Source organism: Carlito syrichta, unplaced genomic scaffold (assembly GCF_000164805.1).
Source record: "Carlito syrichta isolate Samal-C Ts95f unplaced genomic scaffold, Tarsius_syrichta-2.0.1 Scaffold86271, whole genome shotgun sequence".
Lineage (NCBI taxonomy): Eukaryota > Metazoa > Chordata > Mammalia > Primates > Tarsiidae > Carlito > Carlito syrichta.
Window position 1 is genome coordinate 611,090 of NW_007030367.1, and position 8,752 is coordinate 619,841.

Consider the following 8,752-nt stretch of genomic DNA (forward strand, 5'->3'; position numbering starts at 1 on the left):
TTGCCCAGGCGGGTCTTGAACCCACGGGCTCAGGCAATTCACTCACCTCAGCCTCTCAAAGCATGGGATTACAGGCTGAGTCACCGAGCCCGGCCAGTTGTGAACTTTCAAAGATGCAAACGCACATTCGCATGCCCAGTCACATAAGTTAGTTCACATGTCTGGCATATTTTCCAAGATACTGTACTGTAAGATTAAAAATCTTTTATCTCCAAAGATGTGGCACAGGAAAAAAATGGTTTTACTTATTGTTTGTTTTTTATGTGTTTTTTGTATGAAAAGTATTGTAAACTTATTATAGTACAATACTATATAGCCAACTGTGTTAGTTGGGTACCTAGGCTAACTTTGTTGGACTTACAAGAGAACTCTTGGACCAGAACTTGATTGAATGCAGGGGACTTACTGTATTTTGCAATGCAGTGTTTATTTTACATTACATACTGGGGCCAGGTGCAGTAGCCATGCCTGTAATCCCAGCACTTTGGGAGGCCGAGGAGGGGGAATTGCTTGAACCTAGGAGTTCAAGACCAGCATGGGCAACATAGTGAGCCTAGTCTGCACAAAAAAGTGAAAAAACTAGCTGGGCTTGGTGGCGTGTGTCTATATTCCTAGTTACTTGGGAGACCGAGGTGGAAGAATTACTTGAGCCCAGAGGTCAAGGCTGCGGTGAGCTGTGATCATGCCACTGCACTCTCACTGTGTTCTGGGTGACAGAGTAAGAGCTCAACTAAAAAAAAAAAAAAAAAAAATTAAATTAAAATTTTTAAAATTTATGCATTGAAGTAGAGCACCATAAGTTTTTTTCATTAGGAGTGGCCTTTAAAAGCCTGAATTCAGTACTGGGCACGGTGGGTCACATCTGTAATCCCAGTACCTTGGGAAGAGGAGGCAAGAGGATTGTCTGAGCCCAGGGATTCGAGACCAGCCTGGGCAACTTAGCAAGACTTCATCTCTACAATAAATAAAAAACTAGCCGGGTGTATGCCTGTGGTTCCAGCTGCTTGGAAGACAGAGGTGGAAGGATCGCCTGAGTTCAGCAGGTCGAGGCTGCGGGGGCCATGATCATGCCACGGCACTCCAGCCTGGGCAACAGAGTGAGACTTCAACCAAAAACAAATAGATAAATAAATAAATGCCTTAATTCAGCTCTGGATCTATAGTTTTAAGGGTTTGGGGGCTATCCCCTAAGAGCCCCCAGGTCTACTGAATTAAAGAACTCTTCCAAGTCAGGTACAGTGGCTCACACCTGTCATCCTAGCACTTTTGGGGGCCAAGGTGGGAGAACTGCTTGAGCCCAGGAGTTTAAGACCATCCTGGGCAACATAGCGAGAGCTTGTCTTTAAAAAAAAAATTATCCGGCTGTAGTGGTACATGCCTGTAGACCCAGCTACTCAAGAGGCTGAGGTGGGAGGATCGCCTGAGCTTAGGAGGTCGAGGCCGTGGTAAGGCTGGGATCGTGCCACTGCACTCCAGCCTGGGTGACAGAGTGAGACCCCCCCCAACTCAAAACAAAACAAAACAAAACAAAACAAAACAAAACTCCGCCTCTGGAGGCCTTGTTCCCTTTGGAGCCGGTCCTCTCAGAAACCACAAATGGGAAACAATGTGTTCTCTGGGGAGGAGAGGGTCCCTTATCTTTCCTCGTCTCACCAACGGGTTTTTAAAAATCTTGTCAAATGCGTTTCATGCCAGTATCGAGACGATCATATGGTCCCTCTCCTGTAATCTGTGACTGTGGCAGAGTACATGAATACATTGTCACATGGAGAAGAACTTTGCCTTCCTGATACAAACCCAGCCTTGTCACCATGCAGCTCTCTTGAGTCTGTTTGCCAGATTCTGTTTGTTGATATTTTTTTGAGATTTCTGAATCTGTGTTCATGAGTCAGACGGGCCTGCAATTTTGTTTCTCATTTGGTTTTGCTCCTAAGGCCAAACTGGTAGGTGAAAATCGGTTGGGCGATTTTCTTTCGGGGGAACCTCTTTCGTCTCTGGGAGAACTGGCATAACATGTGAATGTTCGGTAGAACTGTCCATAAAACCATCAGGGCCTGGTGTCTTTTGAGAGTATAGTGGCGACAGTATGAGGGTGGGGGCAAAAAGTTGCTCCAGACAATTCTCTAGAGTTGAAGGAGGCAGCATGGTGGCTCATGCCTCTCCCAGCACTTTGGGAGGCTGAGGTGGGAGGATTGTCTGAACCCAGGGGTTCGAGATCAGCCTGGACAACTTGGCGAGACCTCATCTCTACAGTAAGTCAAAAAATTGTCAGGCACGGTGGCATGCACCTGTAGTCCAGCTACTCGGAAAGCTGAAGCAGAAGGACCTCAGCTACTTGGAAGGCTGAGACAGAAAGATCCCCTGAACCCAGCAGGTCAAAGCTGTGGTGGCCGTGAGCGTGCCACTGCACTCCAGTCAGGGAAACAGAGTGAGACTCAAAAAAAAAAAAAAAAAAAAGTCAAAGGAGGTACAGAGGAAATCATGGAAGCTCCACCTTCTTTACTGTAAGTGTGCGGGAGGTCTCTCTAGAGTGCAAGGTCTGAGTGGGCCCTTTTTGCAACAATGTTGCCAAGCTCCTTGCTGCCCACTGTGGAAGGAGAGCTGTAGACAGTGAGGCTGTGTGGAACTGAGAACTGAGAATGCAACACAATTAAACCTGTGAGTTCTCAAGATCAAGGAAGATGTCAAGGAACCAAAGTTTGCCCTTTTTTTGGAGTCAGGGTCTCACTCTGTCACCCAGGCTAGGGTGCAGTGGCACAATCACACCTCACTGCAGCCTTGACCTCCTGGGCTCAGGTGATCCTTCCCTCTCAGACTTCAGAGTAGCTGAGACTACAGGAGTGCACCAGCCCGGATGGCAAAATTCTTTTCATCTTCTTTTTTTTTTTTTGTAGAGAGGGGGTCTTGTCATGTTGCTCAGGCTGGTCTCAAACTCCTGGCCTCCAGTGATCCTCCCACCTCGGCCTCCCAAAGTGCTGGGATTACACTGCACCCGTCCTAAAGTCCACCCTAAAATAGGGAACGGCATAGCCCAGGTTTATGCACAAAAGCCACGTGCATCCTTAGACACACAGGGATGCCTGCATTTGTTTCCCTCTCTCCACTCTGGGGTTGTTCTGGGAAAAGCTAAGATATTGTGACCATCCCCAGAGAGGGCAGGGGACTCACCTGAGGTCACAAAGCGACTCCGGGCCAGCCCCGACCTCCCCGCGAGCCCTGGGCCCCAGGGCCCTGCCCACCCCGACTCACCTCCCGACCGGTGAGGATGTGTCGGGCCAGCTTGACCTTGGCGAAGTTGCCTTTTCCGATGGTCCTCAGCAGGCGGTAGTTGCCCACGTGCGGCTGCTCCTCGGGGCAGGAGGCAATGGAGTTCCGGCAGCGGGCGCCCAGGGAACGGCTGGACCACGAGGGGCCTTTGTCCGAGGAGCGGCCACTGCCCAGGGTGCCATGCTGGGGGGAGACGGGTGTGAGTTACCTGAGCCCACCTGCGGTGGGACCTGAGAGCCGGGCAGTGACTCTAGCCCTGGCTGCGGGCCCCTTTTCACACTCCCCGCCCTATGAGGACCACGATAGACACCTCCAAGAACAGAAAACCCTGCAGACCCCGAAATTTGTGGTATCTGGGGCCTCCAACACCAGGCCTCTTCCTCGTACCTCACTGCATTGTCTATCTCACTTTTCTTTTTTTTTTTAGTTGGAGTCTCACTCTGCCACCCAGGAGGGAGTATAGTGGCACAATCACAGCAACAGTAGCCTTGACCTCCTGGGCTCAGGCCATCCTCCTGCCTCAGCCTCCTGAGTAGCTGGGACTACAGGTGTGTGCCACCACGGTCAGCTAATTTTTTGATTTATTATAGTGTCGAGGTCTCGCTCTGTTGCCCAGGCTGATCTTGAACCCCTGGGCTCAGGCAATCCTCTGCCTCTGCCTCCCAAAGTGCTGGGATTACAGGTGTGAATCATCGTTCCCAGCTAATTTTTTAATTTTTTATAGTGATAAGGTCCCACTATGTTGCCCAGGCTGGTCTCGAACTCTGGGGTTTAAGTGATTCTCCTGCCTTGGCCTCCCAAAGTGCTGGGATTACGGGTGTGCACCACCATGCCTGGCCCACACCTCATTTTTTTTTTTTTTGAGTTGGAAAAACTCTGTCACCCAGGCTGGAGTGCAGTGACACACTCACAGCCACCGCAGCCTTGACCTGCTGGGCAATCCTTCCGCCTCAGCCTTCCAAGCAGCTGGAACTACAAGTGTGTGCCACCATGCTGAGCTAATTTTTTGATTTATTATAGAGATGACGTCTCACAAAATTGCCTAGGCTGGTCTCGAACCCCTGGGCTCAGGCCATCCTCTTGCCTCGGTTTCCCAAAGTGCTGGGATTGTAGGCTTGAGCCACTGTGCCCGGTCTACTCCCCTCCCTCCCCATTTTCTAACTACAGGCATACTTGGAGATATCACAGGATGGGTTCCTGATGACTGCAATAAAGTATCACAATAAAGCAACTCACACAAATGCTTTGGTTTCCCAATGCATAGAGAAGTTATACAGACCACTTTACTGTGGTCTACTGAGTGTGAAACAGTATTATGTCTTAAAAAAGAATGTACATATCTTAATATTAAAAACTTATTGCTGGCCGGGCTCGGTGGCTCAGCCTGTAATCCTGCGCTTTGGGAGGCTGAAGTGAATGGATTGCTTGAGCCCGCGGGTTCAAGACTCCCCTGGGCAACTTGGTGAGACCTCATCTCTACAGTAAAAATCAAAAAATTAGCCGGCGTGGTAGCGCGCGCCTGTAGTTCCAGCTACTTGGAAGGCTGAGGTGGAAGGATAGCCGGAGCACAGCAGTTCATGGCTGTGGTGGCCGGGAGCAGCCATTGCACTCCAGTCTGGGTGACAGAGTGAGACTCCAACTCAAAAAAAAAAACAAAACTTATTGCTAAAATATAACAATGACCATCTGAGCCTTCAGGGAGTTATAACAGATACTCACTGACCACAGACCACCACAAAAGATACAATAATAGTGACAAAGTTCAAAATATTGCAAGAATCACCAATATGTGACACTGAGGCCAAGCATGGTGGCTTATGCCTATAACCCCAGCACTTTGGGAGGCCAAGGCAGGAAGACTGAGCCCAGAAGTTTGAGATCAGCCTGGGCAACATGGCAAGATCCCATCTCTACAAAAAATGTTAAAAAATTAGCCAGGCCTGGTGGTGTGCACCTGTAGTCCCAGCTACTGGAGAGGCTGAAACAGGAGGATCACTTGAGCCCAGGTGGCCGAGGCTGCACTGAGCCATGATCGTGCCACTGCACTCCCGCCTGGGCGGCAGAGTGAGACCTCAACTCCAAACAAAAACAACAACAGCAGCAATTAAAAACCAAAATGTGACAGACATGAAGTAAGCAGTCACTTTTGGAAAAAATGGACCTACACGCTTGGGTGACACGGAGATCCCACAGACCTGTGATTTGTCACACACAGTATCTGGGAGGGTCAGGAAAGTCAGGCGCGGCGTCCCCCCACCTCCGTCAGCTCTGGGGCATTTTGTACTCAACGCTGCTGCCCTCAACCCCGACCGACATCCCCTCCATCTGGACTCCCTGCCACCATGCCTGGTACAGCCATCCTGTTTTATCCACCAGTGTCCCCGCTCCAGACCCCAAATGTCAACATGGGATCCCCAGTCTAAAGCCCCTCGTTTTACTCCAAGCGATGTCGCCCAGATTCGACTCCAAACACTGTAGCCAAGTTGGTAATGGCCCTAAAGTCCTGGTTGAGTCACTGTTACCTTCTTCTAAGAGCAACACTGTTGCCTCCGCCACCCTGGGAAACTGCCGCCTGATTTGGGTGGACCCACTGTCTCCTGCACCATCGTGCCTCTCTGTCCCTGGCGTTCTGTTCCCGCTGTCCTGTCCCTCCCGGGCCTCTCTCCCCCGCAGGTCACCTGCGTGCTCTGAGCTGGCCTGGCCTGGTTGGGAGCCCCAGGGACTGGGCCTGCCTTTCAGGGCTGGGGCCCAAGGTGCTGGAGGCCTCAGCCAAGACGCCGGTGCCCAGGGCTTGAGCTGCCCCCGTACCCTCAGGACTGTGGATGGGAAGCGGGAGGATAGAACGACCTGAGGAAGGAAGGTCGGGGGTGGCCGATGGGCATGGGGAGCCATGGCCAGGCCATGTGATAGGATGACGGCCCACATTTAGCTAAAGCTGGACGTTCGTGCAATACGGTGCCACGTATGGCAGTGTTATCTCCATTTTATAGGTGGGGAAACTGAGGCCCGGGGCTGGGCTCTGAACCCAGGCAGTTGACTTGAAGCTGAGGCTCTTTACCGTCCCTGTGCCCATACTCCGCCGCCTCCTTTGCCTGAACCACTTCCACCAAGTAGCCAGGGAATCTCCACAGCAGCCCCCCGAGTGAGGCACCTGTGCCTCCAAAGCCCAGAGGGGAAACTGAGGCCTAGAGAGAGAGGCTGCCTTGTGAAGGCCACACCTTTCAGTCACAAGGGGCAGAAAGACAATCGCACTGTGGGCCGGGGCTCTGTGGTATGCCCGCTGCCCACACGCCCTCACTGCGGCCTCCCATGCGGGTCCAAGGACAGCCTCCTGACGGGACCCTGAGGCTCAGGAAGGGCGAGTGCCTTGCCCAAGGCCACAGAGCACCTGGGACTTGACCGGGGCCTGCTGACTACCCCAAGCATGGAGATCTCGCCCACACCTTGCTGGGCGGCTCCAGCCCCGGGCTTCCTCCCAGGGGAGGGCGGGGTAGGGGTACAGATCCTGGTGATGATGCGGCCTCTGATCCCCACTGAGATAAGGGCTTGGAGAAGACTCCCCGTCAGGTGGCCCCAGGGGAGCCAACCGGAGGCGGGCTGGCCCCCGCGGCTGGGGGACACTGCAAGGGGCGGCTGGGGCAGTGGGTGCCAGAGCCCCTGGGGCCAGGGTGGGAGCTAAACTTGGCCAGCACCACCTGCTGGTCCAGCTCCCTCCAGTCCAGCTGGTGCCCCAACACTGGGGCCTGTTGCTAGGGAGCCTGGGGAGGCCGCCTCCTGGTGGGGGGCCCTGGAACTCGTGGTGGGGGAGCAAGACCCCAGGGCCGTGGTCCCAAAACCCAGCAGCAGGGGAGGGGGCTGCCACCTCGGATTCCAGAGAGAGACAGGTGCCCCCGCCAGGACTGGTATGCAGGTCTCACAGGCCAGAGCTGGAGAAGGGGATCGGCACCCACAAAACCCCACTATGCACAGATCTTGACATCAAAAGCAAGAACAGGTCCTTCTGTAAGCCCCATCTTGCAGACAAGGAAACCAAGGCTCAGAGAGGTAAGGCCGCTTGCCCAAAGTCACACAGCCAGGGAGGGACAGAAACTGCACCTGAACTCAAGTTCACCTGAATAATTAAAGTAATGACAACAACAACAACACCAGCTACAACATGCTGGGCACTGCATGTCTTACTCACATAATCTCGCTGGCTCCTGAAAACACCCCCGCCAGGGAGGTGCAACCATCAGTCCCATTCAGAGATGGGGAGACTGAGGTTCCAAGCTGGGAGGGGACCCGCAGGCTCACCTGACAACTAACGACAGCCCGGGCCGTGAGTCCACGGGTCGGACTCACACCCACAGTCACAACAGCGGCGACCACGTGTGGGGCACTTCCTACCAGCCAGGGTTCACCTCAATCGAGTGTTCCTCCGAGGGACTCAGGTGGTCATCCCCGTTTTCCAGGGCACGAAACTGAGGCTCAGAAAGGGAGACCCAGTTTTCTGAGGGCACAATGTACCACCAGCTGGCCAGGGTGGCATTCGAACCCAGGACTGTGGCCTCCCTGGTACCCCCCCCCGTAGTGACAAGGGAAGGGGTGCAGGAGGGTGTTTCATCAGACTCTAAATGGGAGTTCTGGCCCACAGGGATGACGGGAGGGGCACGTCTCTGTGAGGGAGCATCCTGCTAGATGGAGCAGACATAAATCTCTCTGGTGGGATGTGGGGTGAGGGAGACGGGGGCAGTGCGGCCAGAGACCCGGCAGAAGGACAGGGAGAAAAGGACAAAGACCCCAGCCAGGAGGAGTCTGGGATTGGCTGGTGGGCGGGTCTTTAGGAGCACTTGGAGGGATCAGAGTCGGGGGACACAGGGTGGCGGTCTCCTTCGGGTGGTCTGGGAAGCAGGGTAGGGGCGGGGGGGACCTGGGCATGACTCAGTGAGAGAAAGCCACAGGGGCAGTGGAAACCAGATGCCAGGAATCCTGGGCCTTGGGGAAACTCCTAGACATCTGAGAAGGGGGTTTCTAGGAGCAGCCCTTGAAACCAGAGAAGGGTCTGGGGGCCTGGAAGGACAGGGGAAGGGGCTTCGTGGGCAAGGGACAGCCCAGAGGGACAAGGGCTGAGCCTTGTGGGTGGTCAAGAGGTCCAGGAATATGGGGAGGAGGCCTCCAGCAGGTTGACCTCAAGAGAGGAGGGCGCAGAGCCAGGGCAAGGCTGCCCAGGCAGGAGTCTTCTGGAAGAAGGATGGGGCCAGGCCTCTCGAGCTGAGGAAGGCCTCTGGGCTGGGCAGTGGGCTTCTCAGGGAAAGCCAGACTCCCAACAAGGCAGGGGAGGCCTGGGGCAGGGGGAAGACGCGAGGGAGGGCCTCAGGTGGCCGGACGGGGTCCAGGGAGCCGGGAGCCGGGAAGCGCTTGCCTGAGGCCGAGGAGCTGGGGAGGACCAAGCCGGAGTCAGGCGCGTCCCGGCCGGAAATCCGAGCCCGGGCGGGGTGGGGGCCTG

The 8,752-nt window shown here is 54.3% G+C and overlaps 1 protein-coding gene across 1 annotated transcript in view; it reads right to left on the bottom strand.

The window, feature by feature from the left end:
• LOC103259500 (MAP/microtubule affinity-regulating kinase 4) overlaps positions 1-3,446 on the bottom strand; it is an 18,469-nt gene extending 15,023 nt beyond the window's left edge. The window contains exon 1 of the mRNA XM_021711846.1: positions 3,250-3,446. The gene's annotated coding sequence lies outside the window, so the exon portion shown is untranslated. The remainder of the gene's footprint in view (positions 1-3,249) is intronic.
• Positions 3,447-8,752: the final 5,306 nt, after the last annotated feature.